The following is a 19942-nucleotide window of genomic DNA, read 5'->3' on the forward strand; positions in this document are numbered from 1 at the left end:
TCCCTGCGGGTTAGTGCCCGGAATAACCATTGAGACCTAGGCAGAATTCCGAGCTTAGATGTCCAAGTCTTCCACTAATTGTTTTTGCATTCAATTCCAAGTTAACAATTATGTTTATATTGTAACTTGTGGTTTTGGTTATTAGCGATTTTGACGTTGTTAAGTACATCCATTTTTATGATTTTAATGAATCATTTTGATGTTGTTAAGTACATCTATGTTTTATGATTTTTGTGAATCATTTTGATGTTGTTAAGTACATCCACACTAAATTGCTATATTTAGTTGATTACACACTTTTAGATTTCTAGTTGATAACCTAGAGAACCTATGTCTTGATGTGTGGTATTAGATATTTTAATTATGCTAAATTGTTATATTTAGTTGATATTGCATTTTAGACTTCAAGTTGATTACCTTTAGAATCTATATGTTGTTGCTTTGTGTAAGCATGATCCTATGTTGTTGCTTTGTGTAAGCATGACCCTATGTTGCTAAAATTGCATGAATGAGGTGATTGGTGCTAGAAATGATCTTAGGTAGCTAGGATGCTCCTTGAGTCTCACCTTTGACATAGACGTTAGGTGGAATGAATCACAATAATTAAATCATGCAAACTTGTAAAACGTAGGTCGATGCATGCTCATTTCGTATGAGTAGCTTTATGTTACTCACCCCTACGATACTGGGGCATATTTCAGGTACAGGAATTAAAGTTGAGGCTCCCATTATGCTTGGATGACTTGTGGACTTAAAGACTTCCTTTTTTGTGAAGGTTGGCTTGGAATGCCAATTGTAGTCCTTTTTGTCAAAATATGTATATTTAAATTTAAATATGTAATGTGTATATGAGTACACTCCTTACAATGTATTTGACATGTATGAGATGAGGCCGGAGGCCAATGACTTGTATTTTGTATCCTTCGTACTTTTCAACTCCATGAAATATTACGAATATATTGAGAAATTGTTAAGTTATTGTCTTCCTGTGTTGCATCAGGAGTGGGAATTCCATTTTAATTCTTCCGTAGGATCTCATTAATCATGTATGATGTGTGGCCAAGGGCCAAATGGTAATTTCTAACCATTTGTTAATTTTGGTTTTCAAATTTCCATTTCATGTTCATTTTCGCCTTTTTGGCCGTTGGGGGGTCGGATTTTGACTCAACCATTTCTGGGAGCTGCGGACCATTCCCGCACACTCAAAATCACTTAGTATATTTGCGTGCATATTCGTTTCATCCGAAAAGTGCATTTGGGGTCAAATGTAGGTTTGGTGCAAACTTACATTTTTGCTATTTTGAGCCTAAACTGAGCATAAGGGCATTTTGGGGTTTTCACATGAGAAATAAATGTTGGTCTTGACATGGTGGACCAGAAAACATGATTTTGAGGGTAGTTTCTTCTTTGTATTTTTCTCAAAAAGGCCCAAAAAGTCCTCAAAATTGCATTTCAAGTTGGCATTTTTAGGTGCAGCTACAGTAGTTCGAGCGCTCTAAAGGGGGAGTTTGTGCACTCTAACTTCGGGCAGAATTCTTAGTGCAATTTTCAAGCACTCGAAGTCCTTGCTCGAGCGCTCGAGGTACTGTTCACAGTTGTGTGTGTCTTGGTTCAGCACTGCACCTCCGACTTCAAATCATCATATCTTCTTTGTTTTAACTCCGAATTGGTCCGTTCTTGAGTCTAAATTGATCGCGTCAAAATAATCTTTCCAATGGTACTAATTATAGCTTCAGATTCTTCTTGTAGCTCAAGATATTCAAGTTTTAGTAAGGTAGTGTCTGTTTTTGGTTCGAACCGGGATAGGGTTTCCCTTCGTTCGACTTCAGAACTTGATATCTTTGCCGTCCGGACTCCGAATCAAGTGATTCTTAAGTCTATCTTTATTAATTTTTCGTTGTCTTTCCAATGGTGTGCACGGTGGCACCCATTTTAGTGTGAAATGACCATTTTACCCCTAGGTTCATTCTTATCCGTTTTTGAAACGTTGCTTCTGCATTTTCTTCCTTTGGGTTTCATGACCTCATTGAGGGTCACATTGGTGTCTTAGAAGAGTGTTGTATCTCTAGAGACCATTGTTCTATCTTTTGCTTCCGCATTTTGGATCCGTTTTGGGTCATCACAGGACACACTGGGTTGAAAAATCAAGGGTTGTCATAGGTGGTGTCAGAGCTCCTAGGTTTGAATACCTTGGACAACGAGTTTTGGGTGCATATCATGATTATGTTGCCATGCTCTATATATTTATATGCTTCATCATAACATGTTTTGGTTTGATAACATGTTTATATGCTTGTGTGCTTATGTGGTATATGTAATATGCCATTTGTTTAAGCATGATTTTATTCTAATGTAAAGAGCATGATATGTGATGTGCGATAGATTAGAATTGTATATGCATTGTTGTGTTGCGTATTTGGCAGGACTTGGGATTAGTCATTGGATGTTTGAGTTGAGATTGAGTCGTTTGGTGAGTTGTCACTTAGTACGATGGTTGGTAAAATTATTTTCATTTTGGCATTATTTCTTGAGATTGTTGGTGATTGTCCACATGGTTTTATGGTAGTATATGTTGTTGTCGACCTAGCATTGGTTTGAGGTAGGTGGTGAGACACCTTTTGTTTAGGCTCTCGTGAGGTGAGTCCTTTAGCGTTGCCATGTTGCTAGATTATTGGTTTTAGGCCACGATGAGGTCATGGACCTCTTAGGATCCTTAATTGTTTTGGAAGGTTCCTCTAATATTGTAATTTTCGTGGGCGGGAACGTTGTGGGTAGGTGCATGGCACTGTCATGCTACCGTACTGGCTAGCTACAAGTGCAGTTTGGATGGAATCAATGTTGGTTTTGTTGTGGTAGGCGTTTTCCTTTTGGTTGGTGATGATGTGAGTTTTGTTTTGGGCGGCTGGTGTTAAGACAGTGATCGATGGTCGTTTTGAGGATGATTTTGGAGATTGAATTGGTTGTCTGATTGTATGGCTAAAGTAGCCATTTTGTTTGAGTTCTCTTTGTGTGATGATGCTTTTGGGATCAAGTCGATTGATTGATATTTTGGGCTGGTGAAAGCATTGCATTGTTAGTGTCACTTGTAGTGTCACCTCTAGATTCGGAGTTAGATTGTTGGAGTCTTACCATTATGGTAAAGGCTCACGTTTGTTTTGAGACAGGTTGTTGTCGCATTGGGTTTTGGAGACAGTTATGGCTAGGACTGGTCCTTCATTTTACCTAGACACTCTAGGACACGATGTGCATAGGGTTCATTGTTGCATCATTTTGTTTTTTGTAGTTTTACTTGCTACCATGTTAGTAGTATGATTTCAGATATTGTGATGCATGAGTAGGTGGAAGTGTATCCACATTTACCTTCTTGTTGTGTGGCATTAGCATGCCTTCTTTATATGCTTAGAGATGCCATGTTGTTATTGCGCTTTAGTGACATGCTTTTGTGCTTACGTGGAGACGTGTTGCATGTACCTTTGATTTTTATCTATGTGAGTAGATTTATTTCTTGGTAGTTGCATTTCCTTGTCATATGCATAACTTCCAGGTTTGGTTTTCCCCATTCGTTTCCCTCGGTCGCACGTAGTGTGGATGCGGGTTTCCACAAGGGTTTTGTGTTGGTTCGTGTTAAGGACTTCACAAGGAGTGAGTCTCTTCTTTTCATTGCATTGTGCACAGCTTTGGGGTTGGTTGGTCCGTGAGGATCACCATTGTTGTCTTGAGTCCTTGGTGAGGATTTGGTTGGTTTTGGTCGACTTACCCCCATGTAGGGGGTGAAGTCTTTGACTGTAATGACCCGGCCTTTTTCCTCCTTTTCTATTTTTGGTGATTTTTTTTTTTCGTCTTTTTCCTATTTTGTCTTTTCCCTATTTCGTCTTTTTCTCGTTTCTTTCATTTTTCCTTGCATAACCTTACTTGTTGTGCTCGGATTTGATTCTGGTTTTGCATGCATTCATGGTATTTAAATTCCACGACATCTACATTTTTACTTTTATAGAAATGCATATTAAATGCTTACTTTCTTTGTAAAAGCCATGAAAATAAGACTTTTTGTAATTATCCATAACTTGAGGGGTTTTTGGGTAATTAAGTAAAGTAATTATTTTTCGTCTTAGGGACCATTTTGCAATTTAATTTGGAAGATATTTTCAAAAAGGACTTGTTTGCAATTTCCGTAAAGTGTAACAAGTGTCACACTCTTATTGGTCCACTTGTTGACATTTGTGTGGAAACACTTTGATGCGTTGGATGATGACATGTGGAGGGTGGAGATTCACTCACTTGTTGGCCTAGGATTGGTACACTTGTTGGCATGGATGGTTAACAAATGTAGGTTCAATATTAAGTCTTGGAAGTTTAAATTGAGCATGTTTGGATGAGAAGTAAAATCTAGGGAATTTAGTTGTTTTATTAAATTGTTTAAATTATGATTTTTAACTTATATCATACTTGTGAGGTTATGTTCTTGTTGTTGAATGATATTGTTGTAATTAGTGGCAAATAGCATAATAATCATTCAATGTTCTTCATGCCATTTTAGTTGAGAACTTAGGGCATGTATTGTGTTTCCAAAATTGATTTGTGCATGTTGATGGCTTTACATTGTATATATATATGTTATGTTGATACATATATGTAATGTGCACAAAATGTTGATTTTGGAAACTTGGGGATGTCGTTGTTATGACTATGGCTAGGGCATGGTTCTAGTACGGGGGAAAGTCCCTCTACAAGTCTAGTGTGCACATAGGGAGGTTACCCATGGGCTAGTAACCCAAAAGTAACCATATTGTCGGTTTGATCCGGCGTGACGTCCAAGTATCCACTTTGGTTTGATTTTGCATTTAAATTCCAAGTTGTTAACTTTGTAAAATTACATCTCATTGTGTTATGTTGAAAGTTCTATTGTCACTTGATAGCATAAATTAAATCGTATTGGATTCTAACCTGGTACAAAGATAAACCCATGCATTCCCTACGAGTAAACTTGTTTACTCACCCCTAAGTTAATGGGTGTTTTGTAGGTAAAGAAGCCTTAGTGTGGGATGCACAGCATTCTTAGACTCACTAGAATTCTTGAAGTATATTTTGATGACATAGAATATGCATATGTTAGCATATCTTGTCCTACTTTTGCTTACTTTGATAAAACTTGTACTTATTGTCTAAGTTATGTAATATGCACTTAAGTGCACCTTTTGAAACTCTTAGAATGTGGTTGTAATGAGGCCAAGGGCCAAATACACTTATGTGAAATGTATGCTAACTTTGAACTTCATTGTTGCCTATGGAAGATATGTGGATTAATGCATTGAAGGGTTCTATTTTGCATATGACATGCCATGAGGCCATAGGCCATTGCAACACATCTATTTTATCACATTACATATGATTGCATGCTCACTTTGGCAAACAAAACCATCATTGATGAAACAAAGACTCTAAGTAGCATTTTTAGGGAGTTTTACCCTATTCTGTTCTAGGGGAATTTCGGGTATTTCAAAATGTATTTTTTTCATTTTTCCTCACAAGTCACATAGAAAACTCAATTTTGAGGGGGGTTTCTTCTTTGTGTTTTTCCAGAAACTTCCATCTTGGCCCTCAAAAATCGATTTTTTTTCCGAAAAATCATTGCTGCCAGGTTTTTGCCGACTTTAGTGCAAATATATTGAAAAGCGTGATGATCGATCCGAAACTTCCGGGGGTCTTGTGGGTGTATTTTAAGATTGCATTTTCAATTTAGGCAATTTAAAAACCTTTCGAAGCCCCATTTCCTTTCTTTGGGCAGTAGCTTGGAACGATTTTTGACCTCTAGACCTGATTTTCTTGAGGGTATTTTGGACCTTTTGCAATGTATTTTTTTTGTTTCCGTCCACGTGTCAGGTAGAAAACTTGATTTTAGGGGGGGTTTTTTCTTTGAGTTTTTCCAGAAAAGTCCGTTTAGATGCCCGTTTTTACTCTCAGTTGCAGCAGTAGTGGGTGACGGCACTGTAGCTGTCACGGCCTTCGTCGGGCCGCCGCGACGTCGATTTTGTTTTTGACCTTTCTCCCTCATCCGGACTCCAAATCAAGTGAGTTTTTTTTTTTTAAATTGATTAATTTTTCATTGTCTTCCCAATGGTGTGCTCGATAGCACTTGAATCCATTTTTTTTGCAAAATGACCATTTTACCCCTAGGTTCCTTTTTGTCCGTTTTTTAAACGACTCTTCCGCATTGGTTTTCCTTTGGGCTCCATGACCTCATTGAGGGTCACATTGGTGTCTTAGAGACGCATTGTATCTCTAGAGACCGTTATTTCACCTTTCGCTTCCACATTTCGGATCCGTTATCGGGTCATCTTTTGGTCATCACAACGCACCGGGTTTACAAAACTTGGGCCGTCACAAGTGGTATCAGAGCTCCTAGGTTCGAAAACCTTAGGACGATGGGTTTTGGGTGCATAGCATGCTTTTGTTAGTGTACTTTGATTTATTAGCATACATTTGATAACATGTTTTTGGCATTATAACATGATTACATGTTTCTTGGTGACATACTTGTTATTATGCTATGTCTCTATGTTTGTATGCTTATATGTTTAAGAAGCATCCTTGTTTAACATATTGCTTAAGTGCTAAACTATTTAAACAGCCTTCCTTGATTGCCTTATCATGACCGTATGTTACATACCTCATTTTGCTTCGTATTTCTTACTTTCATAGTACGAGTTGCATTCGGTCATAATAACTTGTGTTATTGTTGACCTCTTTCATTGCATATGTTTAGCATCATGGTTGTCACACGTGGGGAGTCTTCGCGTCAGGGCGTTGAGGAACAGGTGGATGACACCGAGTTTACGAGGGGTCCAGGGAGGCCTAGGATTCCAGTTCGTGGCACGGGTCCAAATCCACCATGAGCTCTGACTTACGAGGAGCAGATTGCACAGGGAGTGGCTCTGGGGATGTCAGAGTCTATTCAGGTGATGTTTCGCAAGCAAATGGCGGGGATACAGATTCCAGTACCGGCACCAGCACCGGCACCAGTTGCTAATGAGGCATTGGACTACTTTATAAAGTTACAGAGGGTTAAGATCGACCAGTTTACAGGGAGTATGGATCCGCTTGCTTCAGAGGCATGGTTTGATCTCATGGTACGCAAGCTCGATAGCATGGCAGTACCTACAGACCGATTGAGGATCTCCTTGACAACCTCTATGTTCATGGGAGATGCCGATATCTGGTGGAGGTCTATGACCAATATCCACGATGTGGAGGTGATGGCTTGGGAGGAGTTCAGGACATTGTTCTTTGACCGCTTCTTTCCAAGGGCTATGAGGCATAATATGAGAGTGCAGTTTACAGGTCTCTATCAGGGCAGGATGAATGTCATTGAGTATGAGACATGCTTCACTTCTCTTTCCCGCTATGCACCAGAGATGGTAGCCACCGATGAGCTCAGGGCGAAAAAGTTTCAGGATGGGTTACATCTTGATATTAGGCCACGAATTTCAGTGTTGGATCTGAGGACTTATGGGGAGGTGGTACAGAAGGCTATGCTAGTTGAGGTAGAGGACCGAGATCAGCTTAGGATCAAGGGTTCATATAAGCAGCCACGTGGAGAGGCTTCATCAGTATCCGTTGGGGATCAGTGAAGAAGGCTAAGGCTGGGGACAGTTCACGCACTCAGGGACAGTCACAGTAGGCTCGGTCTACATCTGCAGGTCTAGTATCTTCGGGGTCAGCCCGGGGAGTCATTTGTCACCACTATCAGCAGCCGAGGCACATCAAGCCTCGTTGCCCACAGTTGCAGTCTCAGGGCAGTCGTTCTCAGACTAGTAAGTCTTCAGCTTCGACGCAGGGACTTCAGGGGGTTTGCAATTACTATAAGCAGCCTGGACATTTCAAGAGGGAGTGTCCGCACCTACAGAATAAGGCACAGAGTGGCGCAGGCCCACAGGCCACACCGGCACAGTCGACAGTTGCACAGTCAGGTTTCAGGGTGCCTTAAGCACCACAACTAGTTGCACCAGTCAGTTTGTATCCGGGTCACCTACTACTTCCAGACATCAGTCAGCTCAGCAGGGTAGTTCACAGCAATCAGGGGCTCAGGGACGAGCTTACGCACTGCCACAGGCTGATACCTCCGCAGGGACTTCTACAGTTCGAGGTATCTTTCCAATTTTTAGTTCTTGGGCTAGAGTTCTTATTGACACAGGTGCATCACATTCATTCATATCTGTATCATTTGCACATTCTTTAGGTCTGGAGGTCACGCAACGGGATGGTTTCCTTTGTGTTGACACACCAGTTGGTGGTCCAGTGTTTTTGGACCGTGTGTGTCTTGGTTGTGCTATCGAGATAGCTGGACGGACGTTGGAGTTTGATTTTGTTATTTTTGACATGACGGGTTTTGACATCATTCTTAGGATGGACTGGTTGTCTTTCTTTCGTGCCACGATTGATTGCTTCCGTGGGCGAGTGTCTGTTTGCACTCCCGCGGGGGATTGTTTTCACTTCGTGGGAGATCGGAGCGATTCCCACCCGATGATGATTTTCAGTATTGGTGACTGGAGTCGCCACAGGTCCTACTTGGCTAGCCTGTTAGTTGATGAGGGTAGCAGTCTGGGCTGTGTTTTTCCGACAGTTGTAGACGAGTTTCTGGATGTCTTCCTGGAGGAGTTGACAGAACTCCCTCCTCTTCGGGAGGTTGTCTTTGCCATCGATGTCATTCCCGGTACTGTACCTATTTCTATGGCACCGTACCGTATGGCACCGACAGAGCTTGATGAGCTAAAAGCTCAATTGGATGATTTGAAAGCTAAGGGCTTTATTCGTCCTCGTGCTTCACCCTGGGGAGCATCGGTTCTTTTTACGAAAAAGAATGATGGGTCTTTGAGACTTTGCATCGATTATCGCAAGCTGAACCATGTCACAATCAAGAACAGGTATCCTTTGCCTAGGATTGATTACTTATTTGATCAGTTGAAGGGAGCGATATGCTTTTCGAAGATTGATCTGAGATCGGGTTACTATCAGTTGAGGGTTAAGGATGAGGATGTATCCAAGACCGCTTTCCACACACGGTATGGCCATTATGAGTTTCTAGTGATGCCATTTGGTTTGACCAATGCTCCAGCAGCTTTTATGGACTTAATGAACCGTGTATTTAGTAACCATCTTAATCAGTTCATTATAGTCTTTGTTGATGACATTCTTGTATACTCAGCTTCGGTGGAGGAGCATGAGTATCATTTAAGGACAGTGTTGCAGATCCTTAGGGATAATCGGTTATACGCCAAGTTCGAGAAATGTGAATTTTGGTTACCAGAAGTGAAGTTCCTTGGACATGTTGTGTCAAGGGGCGGTGTTGTAGTGGATCCAACGAAGATTGAGTCAGTGATGGATTGGGAGCGTCCAAAGACAGTGTTTGAGATTCGGAGTTTTCTTGGCCTAGCCGGCTATTATCGGAGATTTGTTCTGGATTTCTCTCGTTTAGCAGCACCTATGACTCGACTTACCCGTAAGGGGGTCAAGTTCGTATGGAACGAGGCATATGAGTTTTCTTTTTAGGATTTGAAGGTCAGGTTGACATCGGCTCCAGTTTTGATCATTCCTGAACGTGGTTTAGGTTATGTGATCTTTTGTGATGCTTCACGAGAAGGTTTGGGTTGTGTCTTGATGCAGACAGAGCAGGTGGTTGCTTATGGGTCTCGACAGTGGAAGACTCACGAGTTGAACTATTCAACACATGATTTGGAGTTAACAGCAGTTATCTTTGCCCTGAAGGGGTGGAGACACTATTTGTACGGGGAGAAGTTTGAAGTTTTCTCCGACCACAAAAGTCTCAAGTATCTCTTTTCTCAGAGGATTTGAACTTGAGACAGCGCAGATGGGTTGAGTTTATGGAGGATTACGATTTTGAATTACAGTATCACCCGGGTAAGGCCAATGTGGTGGCCGATGCATTGAGTAGGAAGTCACGGGGAACTCTTGCTAGCATTTCCCTTCATAGATGGAAGATGCTAGAAGAGCTTACAGATCTTGGTTTACAGTGTTATGAGGATGTTTCACCGGCTATTTTGTTTAGCCTTGTGGCTCAATCGGCACTTGTTAGCAGAGTTATTGAGGCACAGTTGGAGGATGGGGAGATGAAGGCCATCCATGTTCGGATTTCAGGCGGCGAGAATGTAGAGGGTTGGACCTTACATTCAGACGGTGGTCTCAGGTACAAGGGGATGATGTTTGTTCCATTGTCTTATCGTGAGGACGTTCTTCGGGATTTCCACCACTCTAGGCTCGCAGTTCATCCTGGTGGTACAAAGATGTATCACAATCTGCGACGACAGTTTTGGTGGCAGGGCATGAAACGGGATGTTTCACAATTCGTGGCTCGATGCCTTACTTGTCAACAAGTGAAGGCAGAGCATCAGTGACCGGCAGGATTGTTGCAACCATTACCAGTAGCTGAGTGGAAATGGGAGCATATCACTATGGATTTCGTGACGGGACTTCCGAGGTCTCAGGCAGGGAATGATGCCGTTTGGGTCATAGTTGACAGGTTGACTAAGACGGCTCACTTCTTACCAATGGCAATGACAAATAGTGCAGAGAGACTGAGTGGACTGTATGTGAGACAGATTGTCAAGCTTCATGGGGTTCCTGTATCCATTATTTCGGATAGGGATCTGCGGTTCACCTCTTACTTCTGGTAGAGTTTTCAAGAGGCTCTTGACACGGGGCTTCATTTTAGTACGGCATTCCATCCTCAGACTGATTGACAGTCGGAACGCACCATTCAGGTATTGGAGGATATGTTGCGGGCTTGTATCTTAGATTTTGGGGTAGTTGGGAGGACTACTTGCCTTTGGTTAAGTTTGCCAACAACAACAGTTACCAGGCCAGTATTGGCATGGCACCTTTTGAGGCGTTGTATGGCAGACCTTGCAGATCTCCAGTTTGTTGGACCGAGGTCGGTGATACTGTTGCCTTGGGTCCCGACATTGTTATTGAGACTACAGAGAAGATCAAGTTGATTCGGCAGCGGTTGGCTACCGCACAGAGTAGATAGAAGAGTTACGCTAACAGGAGGAGGCGATCATTGTCTTTTAAGGTAGGGGATCATGTCTTTCTTAAGATTTCTCTGCGTAAGGGGCTCCTGATATTTCGGCAGACTGGCAAGTTGTCGCCTAGGTTCATCGGACCATTTGAGATTTTGGAGCTCGTCGGTGAAGTTGCTTATCATTTGGCATTGCCGCCAGACCTAGATAGGGTTCACGTTGTTCATGTCTCTATGTTGAGGAAGTACGAGCCGGACCCATCGCATGTTCTGCGGTGGACTGATGTGGTTGTTGATAAGGATGTAACCTACGAGGAAGGTCCGGTCCAGATTCTTGATTCACGGGAGCAGGTCTTGCGGACCAAGACCATTCCATTGGTTAAGGTCTTGTGGAGACATCACGGTGTTGAGAAGGCTACCTGGGAGCTCGAGCAGGAGGTTCGCTCACGGCATCCCCATTTGTTCTTCTTTTCAGGTACGACTCAATTTCGGGGACGAAATCCTTTTAAGGAGGGTAGGTTGTAAGGACCCGGCCTTATTCCTCCTTTTCCATTTTTGGCGATTTTTTTTTCGTCTTTTTCCTATTTTGTCTTTTCCCTATTTCGTCTTTTTCCCGTTTCTTTCATTTTTCCTTGCATAACCTTACTTGTTGTACTCGAATTTGATTCTAGTTTTGCATGCATTCATGGTATTTAAATTCCACGAAATCTACATTTTTACTTTTGTAGAAATGCATATTAAATGCTTACTTTCTCTGTAAAAGCCATGAAAACAAGACTTTTTGTAATTATCCATAACTTGAGGGGTTTTTGGGTAATTAAGTAAAGTAATTATTTTTCGTCTTAGGGACCATTTTGTAATTTAATTTGGAAGATATTTTCAAAAAGGACTTGTTTGCAATTTCCAGAAAGTGTAACAAGTGTCACACTCTCATTGGTCCACTTGTTGACATTTGTGTGGAAACACTTTGATGCGTTGGATGATGACATATGGAGGGCGGAGATTCACCCACTTGTTGGCCTAGGATTGGTACACTTGTTGGCATGGATGGTTGACAAATGTAGGTTCAATATTAAGTCTTGAAAGTTTACATAGGATGGTGACAAGTGTAGGCTTGAGATTAAGCCTATGAATAAACCATAGATTCATGACAAGTGTAGGTTCACCATTTAGTCTTGCATTATGTGTGTGAGAGAGGTAGTGTAAGAGCACATAGTGAGTAGAGGATTTCTAGCCCTTCCACTCGCCATTTTACACTTTATCTTTTTCATTTTCACTTGTCTTCAAGAACCATAACCTAGCCACCATTGGAGAAAAGCTTGGTTAATAGCTTTTTTCTTCATTTTGGCCTCCTTCCACTCACCTTAGACATAAAACTTTGGAAGACAAAAGCTTCCTCTCACTCCCCTCTTCATTAACCCTAAACTTGTTTTCCATTTTGAGCTTGGTTGCTTGGATTATAGAGATTTAATTCTCTGTTGAGGTAGGGGGTGTTATCATTTATCTTCTAAGTGATTTTATTTGTTCCTATAGTGATATCTAAGTTATATGTTTGTCTTGTATTAAAATGAGAAATAAATGATTAATTGTGACTTGTATGTAATAAACTTTAGACTTGATAAATAACATGACCATGGCTTGATTCATAACTTATGTTAATTTGAGATCATTTAGAGTTGTTTTAAAATCTAGAGGGACTAATGAATTAATTTAATTAATTTTTATTTATATCCTCCCATGACTTAAATCAAGTTTTGAAGTGACTTATATAATAACCATGACATGTAGTACAACATATATTAAATTGAGCATGTTTGGATGAGAAGTAAAATCTAGGGAATTTAGTTGTTTTATTAAATTGTTTAAATTATGACTTTTAACTTATATCATACTTGTGAGGTTATGTTCTTGTTGTTGAATGATATTGTTGTAATTAGTGGCAAATAGCATAATGATCATTCAATGTTCTTCATGCCATTTTAGTTGAGAACTTAGGGCATGTATTGTGTTTCCAAAATTGATTTGTGCATGTTGATGGCTTTACATTGTATATATATATGTTATGTTGATACATATATGTAATGTGCACAAAATGTTGATTTTGGAAAGTTAGGGATGTCGTTGTTATGACTATGGCTAGGGCATGGTTCTAGTACGGGGGAAAGTCCCTCTACAAATCTAGTGCGCACATAGGGAGGTTACCCATGGGCTAGTAACCCAAAAGTAACCACATTGTCGGTTTGATCCGGCGTGACGTCCAAGTATCCACTTTGGTTTGATTTTGCATTTAAATTCCAAGTAGTTAACTTTGTAAAATTACATCTCATTGTGTTATGTTGAAAGTTCTATTGTCACTTGATAGCTTAAATTAAATGGTATTGGATTGTAACTTGGTACAAAGATAAACCCATGCATTCCCTACGAGTAAACTTGTTTACTCACCCCTAAGTTAATGGGTGTTTTGCAGGTAAAGAAGCCTTAGTATGGGATGCACAACATTCTTAGACTCACTAGAATTCTTGAAGTATATTTTGATGACATAGAATATGCATATGTTAGCATATCTTGTCCTACTTTTGCTTACTTTGATAAAACTTGTACTTATTGTCTAAGTTATGTAATATGTACTTAAGTGCACCTTTTGACACTCTTAGAATGTGGTTGTAATGAGGCCAAGGGCCAAATACACTTATGTGAAATGTATGCTAACTTTGAACTTCATTGTTGTCTATGGAAGATATGTGGGTTAATGCATTGAAGGGTTCTATTTTGCATATGACATGCCATGAGGCCATAGGCCATTGAAACACATCTATTTTATCACTTTAAATATGATTGCATGCTCACTTTGGTAAACAAAACCATCCTTGATGAAACAAAGACTTTAAGTAGCATTTTTAGGGAGTTTTACCCTATTCTGTTCTAGGGGAATTTCGGGTATTTCAAAATGCGTTTTTTTCATTTTTCCTCACAAGTCACATACAAAACTCAATTTTGAGGGGGGTTTCTTCTTTGTGTTTTTCCAGAAACTGCCATCTTGGCCCTCAAGAATTGATTTTTTTCCGAAAAATCTTTGCTGCCAGGTTTTTGCCGACTTTAGTGCAAATATACTTGGTACTATTCATCAACTTTTTTTTGAAAAGCGTGACGATCGATCCGAAACTTCCGGGGGTCTTGTGGGGGTATTTTAAGATTGTATTTTCAATTTAGGCAATTTAAAAACCTTCCAAAGCCCCATTTCCTTTCTTTAGGCAGTAGCTTGGAACGATTTTTGACCTCTAGACCTGATTTTCTTGAGGGTATTTTGGACCTTTTGCAATGCATTTTTTTGGTTTCCGTTTGAGTATCAAGTAGAAAACTTGATTTTAGGTGGGGTTTCTTTTTTGAGTTTTTCCAGAAACGTCCATTTAGATGCCCGTTTTTACTCTCAGTTGCAGCAGTAGTGGGTGACGGCACTGTAGCTGTCACGGCCTTCGTCGGGCCGCCGCGACGTTGATTTTGTTTTTGACCTTTCTCCCTCATCCGGACTCCAAATCAAGTGAGTTTTTTTTTTTTTAAATTGATTAATTTTTTATTGTCTTCCCAGTGGTGTGCTCGATAGCACTTGAATCCATTTTTTTTTTGCAAAATAACCATTTTGCCCTAGGTTCCTTTTTGTCCGTTTTTGAAACGACTCTTCCGCATTGGTTTTCCTTTGGGCCCCATGACCTCATTGAGGGTCACATTGGTGTCTTAAAGACGCATTGTATCTCTAGAGACCGTTGTTTCACCTTTCGCTTTCGCATTTCGGATCCGTTATTGGGTCATCTTTTGGTCATCACTGACGCACCGGGTTTACAAAACTTGGGCCGTCACATTGACCTTGTGGTCTTTCATTTCAGAGACTAAGTCATGGTGTTGTCCTTCTTAAGATTAGTGGTTCCCTTTCTTTCGTGTCTTCCCTTGGGGAGTTTCTGCGGTGGTTGTTGATGGGTTGAGGTGCACAGAGTGAGTTGATTGGTGTGAGATCATTTTATGGGGACTTGTGTCCATATCATTGAGGATTTATTTGATTGTAAGGTGAGCTCGATGCTCTTTTGAGGATGCCTTTTGGAGACTTGTTTCAGTTTTGGAGACCATGATGTGGCTGACTCTTAGAAGAGTTTTGAAAGATCGTTGTTGGATATGGCTTTTCTAGGGAGTTTTTTTGTCCAAGTTACGGCTAGGCGTAGCTTTGAGGAATCGTAGTTCTGATGATTGGTTGTGGATCAAAAATTGAGGAATTTTGATTTAACTTGGTCTTTCCAAGTACGGGTTTGAGAGATTCATTTTGTGACCTTGGTTGTTGGCATTCTGATGTGTGTGCCACTTGGTGGATTTGTATTTGGAGGATTTAGTTATCCATGATAGGGATGCGGATCTAATGTTCGATTACTGTGTAGTCTTATAGTTGATCTGTTTCAGGGAGATATGAAGGACTTTCGATGAAATGTCTTATCGTGAGGTTCGTTTTAATTTCTGTAGGTGTTAATTTGCTTGTCAGGTTTTGGATTCTTGATTAATGTTGTTAATAGGGGTATTTTAAGACATTGGAGATGTTAGTTTTGCTGTGTTGAGGATTTGGGGCCTTAAGCATAGCGGTACCTATCGCATTGTTGTTAGAGTTTTGGGATTGGCCAGGACGGTCCGGCAGGACATCTTTGGACCATATCTCAACTCTCACAAAATGTTGGTCTCCGTAGTGCTTTTGGCAATGATCATTTTTTTAACATTGATGTCATTTGTATCGAGAGGTTTCTTGGGTAGACCTAGTGGGGGGCAGGTTATGAACTAGTGCCTTATACTGTCATACTACCATACAAAGTTGTGTGTTATGGGCAAGTACTAGTTGCCGTCGATGCTACCTTCCTGACGAGTAAGTGTAGGCGGGCACTAGGTACTGTCATTGCTACCACACATTTGAGTGCGTCGTGGGCGGGTTTTGGTCACTATTCGTACTGCCACGTTGTGTTTGTTCTGTACCCTGATTTGATACGTAATTATTTTGGAGTCCTTTTTGGTGGATGTGTTTTGGATCCGTTTGATGGTTGTCAGGAGGGATGCTTTTGATTGTTGTCTTACGTTCCCTTGTTTGACCTTGGGTTCTGTGTATGAGTTCTTACTTGTTGTATGGCCGCGTGGTCATTTTCCTTTTGAGAGGTTGTCTTGTCATGAGCATGTGGGTGCAAATGACACTAGGTTGTGGGTTTCCTTTTAACTTTGAGGTCGCTGGTGTAGCATGTTGTGTGGGATACTCAGAGATGTACTCTGTGGTGTTTCTTGTTTCGCCTTTTGTTGGTTGGGGCTGGATTTCGGGGACGAAATCCTTTTTAGGTGGGAAGGTTGCAATGACCCGGTCATTTTCATTCCTTTCCTTTTCTCGGATTTTCATGGATATTTTTTTTCCGTTAATCTTTTCTTTTCTAAGTTTAGTTTCTCGTCACTTAGTGTCATCTTGAGTACTCGGGAGTGGTTTCTGAGACTCTTTTCGGTGGATTGACGACTTCCTTTGAGGACTAAGTCATTTTCACATTTTCACTTTTATGACACTATTCACTTTCGTCTTTTTCTCGGTTGTCACTTTATTGGTATAACCTCACTTTTCGTGTACGGATTTGATTCCAATTTTGCATGCTTCCACGATATTTAAATTCCATACTATGTGTATTTTCAAGTTTGTAGAAAAGCATGCTAAGTGCTTACTTTTCTTGTAAAGGGTATAGATGCATGACTTTTTTGTAATTTTCTAAACTTTAGGGGTCTTTGTGTAATTACTGTAAAGTAATTATATTTCGTCTTAGAGACCATTTTGTAATTTAATTTGGAAGATATTTTTAAAAAGGATTTTTTTGCAATTTCCAGAAAGTGTGACAAGTGTCACACTCTCATTGGTCCACTTGTTGTGATGTGTGTCGAAACACTTTGAGGCCTTGGATGAGGATATGTGGAGGGTGGAGATTTAACCACTTGTTGGCCTAGGATTGGTGCACCTGTTGGCTTGGATGATTGACAAGTGTAGGCTTGAGATTTAGCCTACGATGGAGCCTTGGATTTGTGACAAGTGCAGGCTCGCAATGTGATCTTATATTAGTGTGTGTGTGAGAGGTAGTGTAAGAGCACATAGTGAGTAGAGGATCTCTATTCCCTCCACTCACATTTCAACCTCATCATTTTTCATTTCCTCCCTCTCTTGTAAAGAAAACCTAGCCTCCATGGATGGAGCCTAAAGCCTTAAGCTTTGACCTTAATTTTGAGAGCCTTCCATTGAATTCCAAGCTTGAACTTGGGAATACATTTTGTTCCCTTCATCTTCCTCTTCATAACCCTAGTAGGGTTTGCCATTTTGTGTTGATTTTGCCTTGGATTCTAGAGAGACACTTCTCTAGTGAGGTAGGGGATGTTATAGGGTTATATTTTTGTTTCTTACATGCTATTGATGCTTTTATAAGTTGTATGCATGTCTTTTGCTAATTTGATAAATTAGTGATTTATCATATCTTGCATGTAAATCATTTTAGACTTGGTAAATAGCATGGCCATGAGTTGATCTTTGACATATGTTAATTTGAGATGATTTAGATGATTTTTCAAATCTAGAGATTAAATGGATTTAATTTGATTTAAATTCTAGTAAATTGTGTTTTGCTTGTATACCATTTTAGATTTAAGATATGGTATGACCATGATTTGGTGCTTGTTATATATTAATTTGGGATCATTTGAATAACTTTTGAAATCTAGAGATTTAATTAAAATTGAATTAATTAAATTCTATATGAAGGTATCTTGCTCATTTTGTACTTTTGACGTGATAAATGTAATGAGTATGCTATGTTGTTTAACATAGATTAAGTTGAGGTTATTTGGAATAGATTTGAAATCTAGAGAATTTAATTATTTTGTTTAATTAAATTCTATCTAATGGCTCCATGGATCTATTGGTATTTTAGAAGTTGTTTCTATATTCAAATCATGGACTTGAACTTGTTATGTATTCACTTTGTTGTGTTTTGAGCATTGGACAACTTTGTTGTTATATTTATATTCATGAGAACATGTTTTCTTTATGGAATATATTGATGCCATGTGTAGTGAATTGCACACTTTGTAATTGATATTATGTATGTCATTTTAGAATTGAAACTCTAAGGCATGGATTGTGTGGTTTCAACCTACTTGTGCATGGAAGGTGTTTTCATGCATTATATAAGTTATATATAAGTTGTGAACTTATTTGGTTTAATTTTGGAATCTTGGAACATTGTTGAGTTGAGATGGCTAGGGTTTGGCTCTAGTACGGGGACGTGAGTCCTTGAAGTCATTGAGATAGTGCGCACTTAGGGTGGTCTTCCTTGCGGGTTAGTGCCCAAAATAACCATTGTGGTCTCGGCAGAATTCCGAGCTTAGATGTCCAAGTCTTCCACTAATTGTTTTCGCATTCAATTCCAAGTTAACAATTATGTTTATATTGTAACTTGTGGTTTTGGTTATTTGCGATTTTGATGTTGTTAAGTACATCCATGTTTATGATTTTAATGAATCATTTTGATGTTGTTAAGTACATATATGTTTTATGATTTTTGTGAATCATTTTGATGTTGTTAAGTACATCCACACTAAATTGCTATATTTAGTTGATTACACACTTTTAGATTTCTAGTTGATAACCTAGAGAACCTATGTCTTGATGTGTGGTATTAGATATTTTAATTATGCTAAATTGTTATATTTAGTTGATATTGCATTTTAGACTTCAAGTTGATTACCTTGAGAATCTATATGTTGTTGCTTTGTGTAAGCATGACCCTATGTTGCTAAAATTGCATGAATGAGGTGATTGATGCTAGAAATGATCTTAGGTGGCTGGGATGCTCCTTGAGTCTCACCTTTGACATAGACGTTAGGTGGAATGAGCCACAATAATTAAATCATGTAAACTTGTAAAACATAGGTCGATGCATGCCCATTTCCTACGAGTAGCTTTATGTCACTCACCCCTATGATACTGGGGCATATTTCAGGTACAGGAATTAAAGTTGAGACTCCCATTATGCTTGGATGACTTGTGGACTTGAAGACTTCCTTTTTTGTGAAGGTTGGCTCGAAATGCCAATTGTAGTCCTTTTTGTTAAAATATGTATATTTGAAATTAAACATGTAATGTATATATGAGTACACTCCTTATAATGTATTTGACATGTATGAGATGAGGCCAGAGGCCAATGACTTGTATTTGTGTCCTTTGTACATTTTAACTCCATGAAATATTATGAATATATTGAGAAATTGTTAAGTTATTGTCGTCCTATGTTGCATCGGGGGTGGGAATTCCATTTTGATTCTTCCGTAGGATCTCATTAATCATGTATGATATGTGGCCAAGGGCCAAACGGTAATTTCAAACCATTTGTTAATTTTGGTTTTCAAATTTCCATTTCAAGTTCATTTTCGCCTTTTTGGCCGTTGGGGGGTCGGATTTTGACTCAACCATTTCTGGGAGCCGTGGACCATTCCCGCGCGCTCAAAATCACTTAGTATGTTTGCGTGCATATTCGTTTCAGCCTAAAAGTGCATTTGGGGTCAAATGTAGGTTTGGTGCAAACTTACATTTTTGCCATTTTGAGCCTAAACTGAGCATAAGGGCATTTTGGGGTTTTTACATGAAAAATAAATGTTGTTCTTGACATGATTGACCAGAAAACATGATTTTGAGGGTAGTTATTTCTTTCTGTTTTTCTCAAAAAGGCCCAGAAAGTCCTCAAAATTGCATTTCAAGTTGGCATTTTTAGGTGCAGCTATAGTAGTTCGAGTGCTCTAAAGGGGGAGTTCAAGCGCTCTAACTTCAGGCAGAATTCTTAGGGCAATTTTCGAGTGCTCAAAGTCCTTGTTCAA

Source organism: Cornus florida, unplaced genomic scaffold (genome assembly GCF_030987335.1).
Source record: "Cornus florida cultivar Cherokee Brave unplaced genomic scaffold, ASM3098733v1 CherokeeBrave_3.0.0_Hap2_Chr07, whole genome shotgun sequence".
Taxonomy (NCBI): Eukaryota; Viridiplantae; Streptophyta; class Magnoliopsida; order Cornales; family Cornaceae; genus Cornus; species Cornus florida.